Raw genomic sequence first — 14,451 nt, 5'->3', positions numbered from 1 at the left:
CCGTCAATGATCAAGCTGAAAATATTAAGGAAGAGTATGAAGGGGATGACGGTCGCCCGCGTCGGCGCACCGTGACTACCTTCTTTTGGAAGGACACGCCGAACGCACTGCAGCAGCTTCGTGAGCAATTGACGCGATACCTGCTCGCCTTAAAACAAGCAAATAGAGACCTGTCACAGGTCACTAATTGCAAACAGGAGCGTTCTGAGCTGACGTCGGCTTTCTGGAAGCGCTTTGGGGAAGTTTGGCAACATTTGGGAGGTCTTGAACTTGATTTGGCAAACCCGAACCCAATGTTCTTGTCCACCTTTCTGTCTAATTGTCGCCCCGAAATACAGAGCGTTTTAAAACATCACTGGAGTGACCGGAATAATCTGGTCCTCCGTCAGGCCGGGGAGCGGGTGCGCACGCTGGAGAGCGATGGTCTTTTAGACTGTAAAACGAATAAAGCATGTTTATCCGTCGTGCCGGGCGGACGAGCGGAGGGACGACAGGAGAGGGGTCGCCGAACGGGACCGCGCGGCGGGGGAGGGAGGAGAAATGGAAAGTGCCACTATTGTGGAAAAGAGGGGCACTGGATAAGAGAATGTCATGCGAAACAGCGAGATGAGCAGGAACGCGAGAAACCCGTCATGCGCGCCGGTTCAAGCCCCACAGGGCAGAGAGATCCTGCCCGCCCATAGGGCTGCCCTCAGAGCGATGAAACCCCGACCGTTGCTATGTTAAATCTTTTATTCAGCTCCCCTCTTAACGAAGATCTTCCCACTATTGTTTTATGCCTGGCAGGGACTGAATATCCTTTTTTACTCGACACCGGGGCTACCATGTCCTCAGTGGGGAGGGAATATGCGGGTCCTTTATCTACACGGTCTGTAAGCTCTGTGGGAATAGAAGGGGTTCCTTTCCATTCCAGTTGCACGCCCCCCCTTTCTGTTACTTGTGCCCTTGATCCTTTACTGAAGTTTTCTCACTCCTTTGTTTGCATGCCTGATTGCCCTTTTAACCTGCTTGGACGGGACCTCATGAGCCTCCTAGGGCTCTCTATTTCTTTTAGTGGCTCACACATGGTTGTTGACATACCAGACGACACTTCGTCGGCTGCTCTTGCCCTCACCTCCCTTTCTCTTCCCCATAACCTTCTCAATGCTGCTTGTGCCGTTACCCACCTCACACCCTCTCTTTCTGACCTTCCAGCTTCTCTTTGGGCGGAACATAAGGACGAGGTGGGCTTTGTTAACTGTACCCCTTACGAGGCGGTCATTAAACACTCTTCGCCAGTATATGTAAAACAGTACCCCCTTTCCCCAGCTAAACTGTCTGGCATTGATGATGTTCTGTGTTCTCTCCTAGAGCAAGGTGTGGTTGTCCCCTGTGTTAGCCCTTATAACACCCCAGTGAATCCGGTGCAGAAGCCCAACGGCACGTGGCGTTTCACCCAGGACTTGCGTAAGATTAATGAGTTAATTATCCCAGTCGCCCCATTAGTTCCAGACGTTCCCTCTCTTATGGCCTCGATTCCGTGTGAACATGCGTTTTTCTCTGTGATTGACCTCTGTTCTGCCTTTTTCAGCGTCCCTGTGGGCTGTGAGACACAGCCCCTGTTTGCTTTTACGCATAGGGGTATGCGGCCTTGTGCGTTCCTCTCTAAAACTCTTGATTCTGTGGCACAGGGTCTCCCTGCTTGCCTCAGGGCGGTGGCTGCATGTGCTGTCATGGTCACGGACGCTGAACGGCTGGTTTTGTCTCACCCGCTCGTTCTCCACACCTCACATGATGTAGTGCACGTTTTAAAGAACCTCAGTACCCAGCATTTATCTGCGCAGCGTCGCTCTGGATACGAGTCTATTCTTTTGGCCACCGAAAACCTTACTGTTAAGCCCTCCTCCTCCTTTGATTCTCTCGCGCACGCGCTTCAGCGCCTCCTCAATTCACAGGATGATTTTCTTCCTTCTGAAACACACGACTGCATTTCTAGCATTCTTTTTGAGACAAGTATCCGCCCCGACTTACGTTCCACCCCCTTACTTTCAGGTGATTCGCTGTTCGTGGATGGCTCGTGCTCACGCCCCTCTGACGGCGTTTTCGTGTGTGGTTATTCTGTGTGCCGCCTTCCTGATGAAACTGTTGAAGCTTTTTCTCTTCCTTTCTCCTCGGCTCAGGCTGCCGAACTATACGCTCTAACCCGTGCATGTGTTATTGCTCAGGACACAGACGTCACTATCTACACTGATTCACGCTACGCTTTCGGCGTTGCTCATGACTTTGGTCGGATTTGGGCTTCGCGTGGGTTCACCACTGCAGACGGTAAGCCCATTTCTCATTCTTCGCTTGTTACTGATTTAATCACCGCCTGTCTTCTCCCGCGCTCTTTAGCCATTGTTAAGACTCGTGCTCATTGTATTGGGGACTCTTTTGAGATCAGGGGAAACTCTCTCGCCGATCGCATTGCCAAAGCCGCGGCTGCCTCCGGTGTTTTTCCGCCTTCGCTTACTCTCTCCCTGGTCTCATCCAGTCGTATGATTAGTGCCGTTCTTCCGGACATTGACTTGATCTCCCTCCAGGCCTCCGCTTCGGCCTCAGACAACCATTTCTGGGACTCATGCGGCGCGCAGCCGTCTGACGGCGTTCGGATCGATGCTCAGGGCCGCCTTTGTTTACCTAGACATTGCACTCCTTTCCTCGTCCGCGAGTTTCATGGTCCCACTCACCGCGGACGAAGGGGGGTAGTGGAGGATTTATCCAAAATATTTTGCATCGACAAAATACACACCGATGTACATCACATTCTAGACAGATGTTTAACGTGCGCCCAGAATAATCCATCTAAACCAGGCGCGGTACATCAGCACCTTCCCATACCTGACACGCCGTTCCAGGAATGGCAGATTGACTTTACTCACATGCCAAAACAGGGCCCCTTTAAGTATCTTTTGGTCATGGTCGACAAATTTTCACGATGGGTGGAGGTTTTCCCTTGCGGGAAAGAAGACGCTCGCACGGCGGTAAACAAATTGACGCAAGAAATCATTCCGCGTTATGGCCTCCCGGTAGGGATAGACTCTGACAAAGGTACGCCGTTCACCTCTAAGGTGACACAAGAACTGTGTAAAGACTTAAAGATCCATTGGCGTTTCCACATCCCGTACCATCCGCAGTCCTCCGGCATTGTGGAGCGCGCAAACAGAACAATCAAGGGTAAGCTGCGTAAAGCCATGCAAGAAGCTGGTACTAAAAATTGGGTACAAGTTTTGCCTTTAGTTCTCGCTGACATGCGAATGACCGCTCAAGTGGCCCTCGACAACCTGTCTCCGTACGAGCTCGTGATGGGCCGGCCTTTTCCTACACCCTGGCGCAGAGGTATGCAGGCTATAGGAACGAGTGATCTTGATGTACATCTCAGTGAGTACGCCGTGGGTCTCATGCGGGTGTTGGATGAGTACTGGACGAGACTAAATTCCAAAAAGCCTCCCATTCCTGAGGCACCCACTCACCCCTTTGAGGTAGGGGATAAAGTGTTGGTAAAGAAATTCGCTAAATTAGGCACTCCTCTAGAGGAACCACCCTACAGTGAACCCACGGATGTGCTCGCTGTAACTCGAACGGCTGTACTAACTGACCTTTTTCCACAGTGGATTCATGCCAGTCGAATAAAGAAGGCTCCAATGTAATAGAAATCTATATTGTTGATGCTTAACAGGTTTTTGTGTTTCAGAAAGTTGCTGTGACAATAGCTGACGGCCTTTTCAGGGATCCCCTTTCCAGCATCCGGAGTGATCCGGTTTCGGCTGATCTACAAAGAGGGGATGGTCGGTGCGTCCCGCAGACTTCTGAACTGAGGAATCTGGAAGACACGTGAGCCTGGGCTACCTTCAACTATCTACATCCTGTGGACACAGAAAGAACAAAGTCAGTGACCAGTATGACTTTCCTTCTGGTATTGGTCTTAGCGCTTGGAGCAGGGAATCCCGCTCAAGCCAGCCACGAGGACAACGTTTTTTGGCGATTTGCCAATTGGACTGCTAAACAACATACTAATCAGTCTTGTTATGTCTGTCAATACGTTAGAGTCTAAACTGTAGTTATACTCTGTAAACAAAGTATAAAAGAGGGGATTGTAAGATTGTGTGTTCTCGTGCATAGCTGTCCTGAGCTTTATGACCCTTTCACACCCTGGTAAACGTGCATAATCGCGAGAACATACTCTTTTATTTTCTCTGTACCTTCTAGTTTCGCTGAAACCACATTCCTGGTTCCTCCTGTTCTAGGGGGTGTATGGTCTGCTCTTTCATGTATAATAAAAACGACTCCTTATCTGGCGAGTTGACCTTGTGCCCCCGAGCCCCTTACTTATCTTGTCACGCAAGCTTCTGATGTATATAAACCCTGCTCTTTCTGTGTATCGTTGAGCAGTGCTTGAATAAACCAGATTGATTTAACTCGTGTGGTTTGTTTTAACCCTGCTCCAGAGCGCTCTTACGTCAACGCATCTGAACTGAGACAGACACAGGTTCTAACAACCTTCAATATAGTAAATTATCTTGGGCCCAAACAAAAGCGTGTTCATTATCTATTGCTGTTGTTTTATTAATATAGCATTTCACTACCATCAAAGGCCTTAAAATAACAATAAATCTATTGAATATTCCTATAAGCCACCTGACACAGACCAATTCATCTCATGTTTCTAGAAACAATCTACTGGTCCAGGAGAACAAACCTCAGCCACAGTGTTCAAGGCTTAGTTTACAAATCCTGTTATAGCAGCAGTATCTTAACATACCTGACAAACCTAAAGGTGAACTTCCAAACATAAGCAACATGAAATGTGTGCCATAATGTTTGATGTATGCACTTGTAATTTATATGGGAGTTTTTGACATCCTGCTTAGCACAGATCAAATTAAGGGAGGAGAGATGATAAGGAATTGTATGTGTGAAGTGCAAATGAGCAGTTCTAGTTTGCTGATGAAGTTTTTCCTGAGATGGATCACAGCTGTAAGAATGGTGCCCAGAGGCACCACTTTTTAATTATCCCACTTATCGAGAGCATTGATAGAGAACTCAATGAGCAGTTATCGTCTGCAAGACTCAGCCCAGCACTCACTGGAGCTTTGACTAAAACCATTTATTAATGGTCTCATCTAAAAACGTCCAAAAGGGTGTTCTTTCTTTATTTCGCTCTCTTTCTCTCTCTCTCTCCCCCTCCATCAGTAGGCACAGACTGTAATTATGGAGTTGGTGCAAAAAATGTTCCAAGAAGCTTCTCAATTACATTCCTGCCATGACATAATCAGGGCAAAGTAGTACTTTTGTTCAAAACTTCATTTTATACCGAGTGGACAGCTAAGAGTTCACACTCCTGACCATCCACTTTATGGAAAAGAGATCATGAACTTCATATTATTCTCCAAGACCCTACAACTAAACTGTGAACACAAGTCTTTTTGAGAATATATTAATAAATTAAGCAAATTATAGCTAATTATCATAACACTGAGCTAACATCGAGCACATCTCAGTGCAGGTTTTCACAGCTTTCTGGAATGCATAAATTAATAAAATCACATAGAAGAAACATCCATCCATCCACCCATCCATTATCTGTAGCGGCTTATCCTGTCCTATAGGGTCGCAGGCAAGCTGGAGCCTATCCCAGCTGACTACGGGCGAAAGGCGGGGTACACCCTGGACAAGTCGCCAGGTCATCACAGGGCTGACACATAGACACAGACAACCATTCACACTCACATTCACACCTACGGTCAATTTAGAGCCACCAATTAGCCTAACCTGCATGCCTTTGGACTGTGGAGGAAACCGAAGCACCCGGAGGAAAACCACGTAGACACGGGGAGAACATGCAAACTCCACACAGAAAGGCCCTCATCGGCCGCTGGGCTCGAACCCAGGACCCATAGAAGAAACATCCATCCATTATCTGTAGCCGCTTATCCTGTCCTACAGGGTCACAGGCAAGCTGGAGCCTATCCCAGCTGACTACGGGCGAAAAGCGGGGTACACCCTGGACAAGTTGCCAGGTCATTGCAGGGCTGACACATAGACACAGACAACCATTCACACTCACATTCACACCTACGGTCAATTTAGAGTCACCAGTTAACCTAACCTGCATGTCTTTGGACTGTGGGGGAAACCGGAGCACCCGGAGGAAACCCACGCGGACACGGGGAGAACATGCAAACTCCGCACAGAAAGGCCCTCGCCGGCCACGGGGCTCGAACCCGGACCTTCTTGCTGTGAGGCGACAGCGCTAACCACTACACCATCAGTCAGATGGGGCCGATGTTGAGACTCTGGGTGAATTGTGTCAATAATTAAATCAGATCTAATGCAATTACAGCGCGGCAGGTGCGCTTCTATTAACGGGCTCATAACAAGGCACAGAAACATCAGCTAGAGTTTCTAGTTGCATGAAGCTATAATATAATTTTTAAAAAAAAAAAATTTTAAATCACAGCTTTGCTTAGTTTGGAGCAAGATCGCGAACTTTCTCTACTGTGAAACATTCTTCCTTAATGAGGATCGGAAGCCTGCCAGTATGGTACCTGATCAAGCTCAGCAGCTGTACAGTAATATGGATCACAGAGCCCAGGTCTGTTTGAGCTTCAGCTCCATTTCTCACTCCACTGCATCGCTCAGATCCGCCACATCGCAGCCCAGGAGCGGCTCGCGCACAGCGCCACTTCAGCTACCCAGCAGGCGCGCAGTTTCCTCCCACGTCTCCGGTGCGCACGTGTCTACTTACCGCTTACACATCCGCCACCGGAGCAGACACAGCAATACGGGTTCGGCTTAAAACAGCAACTTTCCTTCGGCGCTTGAACGCATCCCACTCCGCTCCGCCATGTTCACTCGGGCTGCGATACCCGCACAGAGAGAGAGAGGGAGAGAGAGAGAGAGAGAGAGAGGGAGGCTGTGGGGAGGGCTCAGCTCTCTACAAAGCTCCAACTTCAAAACACACACACTGGCCCAGACACGCGCTTCCTCTCCCTGTTTGCCTCTGCTACACTGTCTCTTACAGGCTCATATAATTATAACCATGTGTGCGCTTTGGAGGTTAAACACTGTTGCTATGCGCACTTTGTCAACCACCTTCTTCCTCCATCAGTGAAAAATCAGCACTACAAAGCCCCCACTGACCAGACCCTATTTCCGTGACACTAACATTGACTGAGCAGTGTTGACTTTGCTTTTGTGTACTTACTGGCCCATTTATTAGAAGCACCTACGCAGCTGGCATTGAACCAGTGTCAACCATTCTGTTGAGTCAGTGTTGGGCGAACAGACAAAATTACCAAACTTTCAGCAGCCTTTAAATCCACCTTGCTCTAATCATGGCCCAATAGTGGCAGGGTTGTTCTGAAAAGTTCTCCTTCGTCACACTGGCCCAATGCTGTATGGTGTGGGCCAACAATCGCCGCCCAAAATAGACGTTGGGTCAACATCAATCTGGCACCCTTGTATTGTACTTTGTTAGTCTGTGTTGCAGTTGTACAGTTAGAACCTGTAGCTTTTCCATGCACAATTTGCATTAGTTGTCCTTTAGCCCTTTATTATCTGTAGTCGTTTATCCTGTCCTACAGGGTTGCAGGCAAGCTGGAGCCTATCCCAGCTGACTATGGGCGAGAGGCGGGTACACCCTGGACAAGTCGCCAGGTTATCGCAGGGCTGACATGTAGAGACAAACATCCATTCACATTCACATTCACACCTACGGTCAATTTAGAGCCTCCAATGAGCCTAACCTGCATGTCTTTGGGGGAAACCGGAGCACCCAGAGGAAACCCATGCAGACATGGGGAGAACACGCAAACTCCACACAGAAAGACCCTTGCCAGCCACTGGGCTCGAACCCAGAACTGTGAGGCGACAGTGCTAACCACTACACCACCGTGCCGCCCAGCAACCGTTATTGACTGGATATTTCTAGTTAGTGGGCTATTTACAATCAGCATTGACATTGACTGAAAATGCCAGCAAGTCTGCTGCACCTGATGCACTCATACCATAAACTTTTACATTTTTTTTAATTTGTCAACAATTTGACTTCGTTTTTATTTAAGTATGCCAGAGAAGGTATTGGAGGAGTTTAAGGAGGAGAAGGCTGAGAAGGAGCAGAAGGAGGAACCTCGTTGTCGTCCTCCTCCTCCTCCTCCTCCTCCTCCATCTTCTCGTCCTCCAGTATCTCCACTATCTGTTCAAACTCATAGTGGAGTGCTTCATACTTCAGAGTAACATTAAAGAGGCCAGTGCTCTGCTGCAGATCACTTCTTTGACTGCAGCTATGTGGAGGTGGAGTTTGAGGAGGACATTTCAAATGCTCCCCACCTGTGCCTCTAAATAGGAGCATGATGTTTGTTTTGTTGTAGAATGAAGAATGAATGAAGTCTTGGTTGAAAATGTTATAAATCAAACAAACTACCTTTATGTCAAAAAGCAGTCTGAGCTAGGAGATTCTGTGTGTGATAAAATAAATTTATATAGTATTTTAAAACACAAAGACATCATGATGAACATAAAAAGAAAGGCTGAGACTTCTGACACACACACTGTCATTTTTCTATTAGCCTGCTTAATGCTCAATTTGAAATTGCGAGTCAAGGAAACACGTCAATTTTGGAAAAACTCTCCGATATTGCGAAAAAAAATGCTTGCATGATGTGGTTTTTCAGATAATTCAATAAAGCAATATTTCACACAAATGGTTGTCTGTGTCTATGTGTCAGCCCTGTGATGACCTGGCGACTTGTCCAGGGTGTACCCCGCCTTTCGCCCGTAGTCAGCTGGGATAGGCTCCAGCTTGCCTGCGACCCTGTAGAAGGATAAAGCGGCTAGAGATAATGAGATGAGATGAGAATATTTCACACAATTGAAATGGAAACACATTTTTTGCATTTATATCATTTGATATGATGTGATGAGGAAAGGAAAATGCTACTTTTCTGAAAAAGGGCACTCTGTAAGGGCAAGAGGAAAAAACCCAGCTTCAATCACATAACATCACTCAGTGGAAGCACAGACCATTCGCAATTGTGTATTGCTGAAATTTTTAAAATAATGCTTCTATTTTGCGCAAAACTGCAATGGAAGCCTGGCTACTCATCTCATCTCATTATCTCTAGCCGCTTTATCCTTCTACAGGTTCACAGGCAAGCTGGAGCCTATCCCAGCTGACTACGGGCGAAAGGCGGGGTACACCATGGACAAGTCGCCAGGTCATCACAGGGCTGACACATAGACACAGACAACCATTCACACTCACATTCACACCTACGGTCAGTTTAGAGTCACCAGTTAACCTAACCTGCATGTCTTTGGACTGTGGGGGAAACCGGAGCACCCGGAGGAAACCCACGCGGACACGGGGAGAACATGCAAACTCCACACAGAAAGGCCCTCGCCGGCCCCGGGGCTCAAACCCAGGACCTTCTTGCTGTGAGGCGACAGCGCTAACCACTACAGCACCGTGCCGCCCAGCCTGGCTACTTTTCAGTTAAATGTAAAATCACAGCAGTACCAAATTCATTATCTCATATCACATTATGTGTGTCAAACATTTGGCTGGCCTGATAAATGCCAACCAAATATGGGCGGGGCAGCATGGTGGTGTAGTGGTTAGCACTGTTGCCTCACAGCAAGAAGGTTCTGGGTTTGAGCCCAGTGGTTGATGGGGGCCTTTCTGTGTAGAGTTTTGCATGTTCTCCTCGTGTCTGCATGGGTTTCCTCCAGTTTCCCCCACAGTTCAAAGACATGCAGTTAGGTTAACATGGGGCAGCCATGGTCTGAGATTGAGCTGAAGTGCCCTTGAGCAAGGTACCTAACCCCCAACTGTTCCCCGGGTGCTGTAAGCATGGCAGCCCACTGCTCTGGGTATGTGTGTATGCTCATTGCTCACTTGTGTGTGTTCATTGCTTCAGATGGGTTAAATGCAGAGGATGAATTTCACTGTGTTTGAGCATCCATCCATCCATCTATTATCCGTAACCGCTCATCCTGTGCAGGGTCACGGGCAAGTTGGAGCCTATCCCAGCTGAGTATGGGCGAGAGGTGGGGTACACCCTGGACAAGTCGCCAGATCATAGTAGGGCTGTTAGAACCTCATCTCATCTCATCTCATCTCATCTCATCTCATTATCTCTAGCCGCTTTATCCTGTTCCACAGGGTCGCAGGCAAGCTGGAGCCTATCCCAGCTGACTACGGGTGAAAGGTGGGGTACGCCCTGGACAAGTTGCCAGGTCATCACAGGGCTGACACATAGACACAGACAACTCACACTCACATTCACACCTACGGTCAATTTAGAGTCACCAGTTAACCTAACCTGCATGTCTTTGGACTGTGGGGGAAACCGGAGCACCTGGAGGAAACCCACGCGGACACAGGGAGAACATGCAAACTCCTCACAGAAAGGCCCTCGCCGGCCACGGGGCTCGAACCCGGACCTTCTTGCTGTGAGGCGACAGCGCTAACCACTACACCACCGTGCCGCGCTGTTATAATCTGTATTGTAAATAAAAATTGTTTTGTGGACTTTAACTGAGTTGAAATACATATTTAAAATAAAGTGTCGATGCATGTTTCACTAGGAAGCAAAATAGAACCAAAAAAAATTGGACAAAGACCAGGGGATCTTTTTTGGAGCCCAACCAGCTCAAATTTCAATGCACTGTGCATAATGGGATACTCGCCACGTTTGTAAAAAGTGATTATGTGAGTTTTCATAGCCTTCCTGTCAGCCTGAACCAGTCTGGCCATTTGCTTCTGACCTCTGTCATCACCAGGGTGTTTCTATTTGCAGAACTGGCACTCACTGGTTGTTGGTTTTTTTATGCACTATTCTGAGTAAACTCTAGAGACTGTTGTGCATGAAAATCCCAGGAGCTCTTCTGAAATGCAGTTTCTCAAATATTCAAATAAGCCAGTCTGGCTGCCCGACCAACCATGCCATGATCACATTCCCCCATACTTCACCTTTAGCATGGGTTACACACACACACACACACACACACACACACACACACACACACACACACACACACACACACACACACAAAGCCATAACATTAAAATCCACTAAGAGGTGAAGTGAATAACACTGATTATCTTATTACAATGGCACCTATCAAAGGGTGGGATATATATTAGGTAACAAGTGAAATCATTTTTCACAAATTGGGCAGGTAATAGCAGTGTATGTGAGTGTGTGTGTGTGTGTGTGTGTGTGTGTGTGTGTGTGTGTGTGTGTGTGTGTACAGTACCAGTCAAAATTTGGACACACGTAATTCAATGGTTTGTCTTTATTTTTTTTTAATTTGTATTAATTAAAAGACACTTCATGTCTTGAAGTAATATTGGATGTTGTTTCTCTTTACTTAGTTGAGCAGTTCTTGACATAATATGGATTACTACAGTTGTGAAATAGAGTTACTGTATTTTTATTATTTACTATTTACTGTTTGGTCTCAAACACATTAAGAAGGCAAGAAATTGCACTAATTAACTTTTGATGAGGCACACCTTTTAACTGAAAAGCATTCCAGGTGACTACCTCATGAAGCTGGTTAAGATAATGCTAATAGTGTGCAAAGTGTCATCAAGGTAAACGGTGGCTACTCTGAAGAATCTAAAATATGAAACATCTTTTTTTGTTTGTTTGTTACACTTTTTTTGTTTACCACATAATCCCATATATGTTCCATATGTTATTTCATAGTTGTGATGCCTTCAGTCTTGTTCTACAATGTAGAAAATAGTCAAAATACAGAAAAACCTATGAATGAGTAGGGGTGTCCAAACTTGTGACTATATACAGGTGTATATACACTGGTGCTTGAAAGTTTGTGAACCCTTTAGAATTTTCTATATTTCTGCATAAATATGATCTAAAACATCATCAGATTTTCACACAAGTCCTAAAAGTAGATAAAGAGAACCCAGTTAAACAAATGAGACAAAAACATTATACTTGGTCATTTATTTATTGAGGAAAATGATCCAATATTATATATCTGTCAGTGCCAAAAGTATGTGAACCTCTAGGATTAGCAGTTAATTTGAAGGTTAAATTAGAGTCAGGTGTTTTCAATCAATGGGATGACAATCAGGTGTGAGTGGGCACCCTGTTTTATTTAAAGAACAGGGATCTATCAAAGTCTGATCTTCACAACACATGTTTGTGGAAGTGTATCATGGCATGAACAAAGGAGGTTTCTGAGGACCTCAGAAAAAGCGTTGTTGATGCTCATCTGGCTGGAAAAGGTTACAAAACCATCTCTAAAGAGTTTGGACTCCACCAATCCACAGTCAGACAGATTGTGTACAAATGGAGAAAATTCAAGACCATTGTTTCCCTCCCCAGGAGTGGTCGACCAACAAAGATCACTCCAAGAGCAAGGTGTGTAATAGTCGGTGAGATCACAAAGGACCCCAGGGTAACTTCTAAGCAACTGAAGGCCTCTCTCACATTGGCTAATGTTAATGTTCATGAGTCCACCATCAGGAGAACACTGAACAACAATGGTGTGCATGGCAGGGTTGCAAGGGGAAAGCCACTGCTCTCCAAAAAGAACTTTGCTGCTTATCTGCAGTTTGCTAATGATCATGTGGACAAGCCAGAAGGCTATTGGAAAAATGTTTTGTGGATGGATGAGATCAAAATAGAACTTTTTTGTTTCAATGAGAAGTATTATGTTTGGAGAAAGGAAAACGCTGCATTCCAGCATAAGAACCTTATCCCATCTGTGAAACATGGTGGTGGTAGTATCATGGTTTGGGCCTGTTTTGCTGCATCTGGGCCAGGACGGCTTGCTATCATTGATGGAAGAATGAATTCTGAATTATACCAGTGAATTCTAAAGGAAAATATCAGGACATCTGTCCATGAACTGAATCTCAAGAGAAGGTGAGTCATGCAGCAAGAAAACGGCCCTAAGCACACAAGTTGTTCTACCAAAGAATGGTTAAAGAAGAAGAAAGTTAATGTTTTGGAATGGCCAAGTCAAAGTCCTGACCTTAATCCAATCGAAATGTTGTGGAAGGACCTGAAGCGAGCAGTTCATGTGAGGAAACCCACCAACATCCCAGAGTTGAAGCTGTTCTGTACGGAGGAATGGGCTAAAATTCCTCCAAGCCGGTGTGCAGGACTGATCAACAGTTACCGCAAACGTTTAGTTGCAGTTATTGCTGCACAAGGGGGTCACACCAGATACTGAAAGCAAAGGTTCACATTCTTTTGCCACTCACAGATATGTAATATTGGATCATTTTCCTCAATAAATAAATGACCAAGTAAAATATTTTTGTCTCATTTGTTTAATTGGGTTCTCTTTATCTACTTTTAGGACTTGTGTGAAAATCTGATGATGTTTTAGGTCATATTTATGCAGAAATATAGAAAATTCTAAAGGGTTCACAAATTTTCAAGCACCACTGTGTACGAGTGCATCTCAAACAATTAGAATATCATGAAACTGTTCAATATTTTCCATCAGTTATTTAAGAAAGTGAAAATCTAATATATTGTAGGCTCATTTCACATAAACTAAAATGTTTCAAGCATTTTTCTATTTTAATTTTGATAATTGTGGCCTACAGTGAAAAAAAAAACCCCTCAATATATTAGAGCATATAATTTCGAGTTTGAGTAAAAGAGTATAAATATCGTGTATCTTTCAGTCTAGTTCAGTACATGCAAATCACAATCACGGGGAAGACTGCTGACTTGACAGCCTTCCCCATGATTGTGATTTGCATGTACTGAACTAGACTGAAAGATACACGGTATTTATACTCTTTTACTCAAACTTGAAATTATACTGTATACTCTAATATATTGAGATTTTTTTTTTTTTTTTGCACTGTAGGCCATAATTATCAAAATTAAAATAGAAAAATGCTTGAAACATTTTAGTTTATGTGAAATGAGTCTACAATATATTAGATTTTCACTTTAGTTTTGATCATCGACACCCTCCACAAGGAGGGTTAGCCACAGACATCTTCAGGAAAGGGGCTAGAACTGTCGCATTCCTAATATCAAACCACTCCTGAACCAGAGACAACATCAGAAGCGTCTTACCTGGGCTAAGGAGAGAAAGAACTGGACTGTTGCTCAGTGGTTCAAAGTCCTCTTTTCAGATGAAAGTAAATTTTGCATTTCATTTGGAAATCACGGTCCTAGAGTCTGGAGGAAGAGTGGAGAGGCACAGAATCCAAGTGTTTGAAGTCCAGTGTGAAGTTTCTGCAGTCTGTGATGATTTGGGGTGCCATGTCATCTGCTGGCGTTGGTCCACTGTGTTTTATCAAGTCCAAGGTCAACACAGCCGTCTACCAGGAGATTTTAGAGCACTTCATGGTTCCATCTGCTGCCAAGCTTTATGGAGATGCCAATTTCCTTTTCCAGCAGGACTTAGCACCTGCCCACAGTGCCA

At 45.5% G+C, this 14,451-nt stretch overlaps 1 protein-coding gene across 3 annotated transcripts in view; it reads right to left on the bottom strand.

Moving 5' to 3' along the window:
* Nucleotides 1–6,994, bottom strand: part of ndst2b (N-deacetylase/N-sulfotransferase (heparan glucosaminyl) 2b) — a 116,777-nt gene extending 109,783 nt beyond the window's left edge. For 2 of the 3 annotated variants that reach the window (XM_060940026.1, XM_060940028.1), the window contains exon 1: nucleotides 6,567–6,994. The gene's annotated coding sequence lies outside the window, so the exon portion shown is untranslated. The remainder of the gene's footprint in view (nucleotides 1–6,566) is intronic. The other variant, XM_060940027.1, reaches the window with a different exon arrangement.
* Between the last annotated feature and the right edge of the window lie 7,457 nt (nucleotides 6,995–14,451).

The sequence above is a fragment of the Neoarius graeffei genome, chromosome 14 (genome assembly GCF_027579695.1).
Source record: "Neoarius graeffei isolate fNeoGra1 chromosome 14, fNeoGra1.pri, whole genome shotgun sequence".
Taxonomy (NCBI): domain Eukaryota; kingdom Metazoa; phylum Chordata; class Actinopteri; order Siluriformes; family Ariidae; genus Neoarius; species Neoarius graeffei.
Note: the sequence above shows the minus strand (reverse complement) of the source record. Positions and strands in the feature narration are given on the sequence as shown.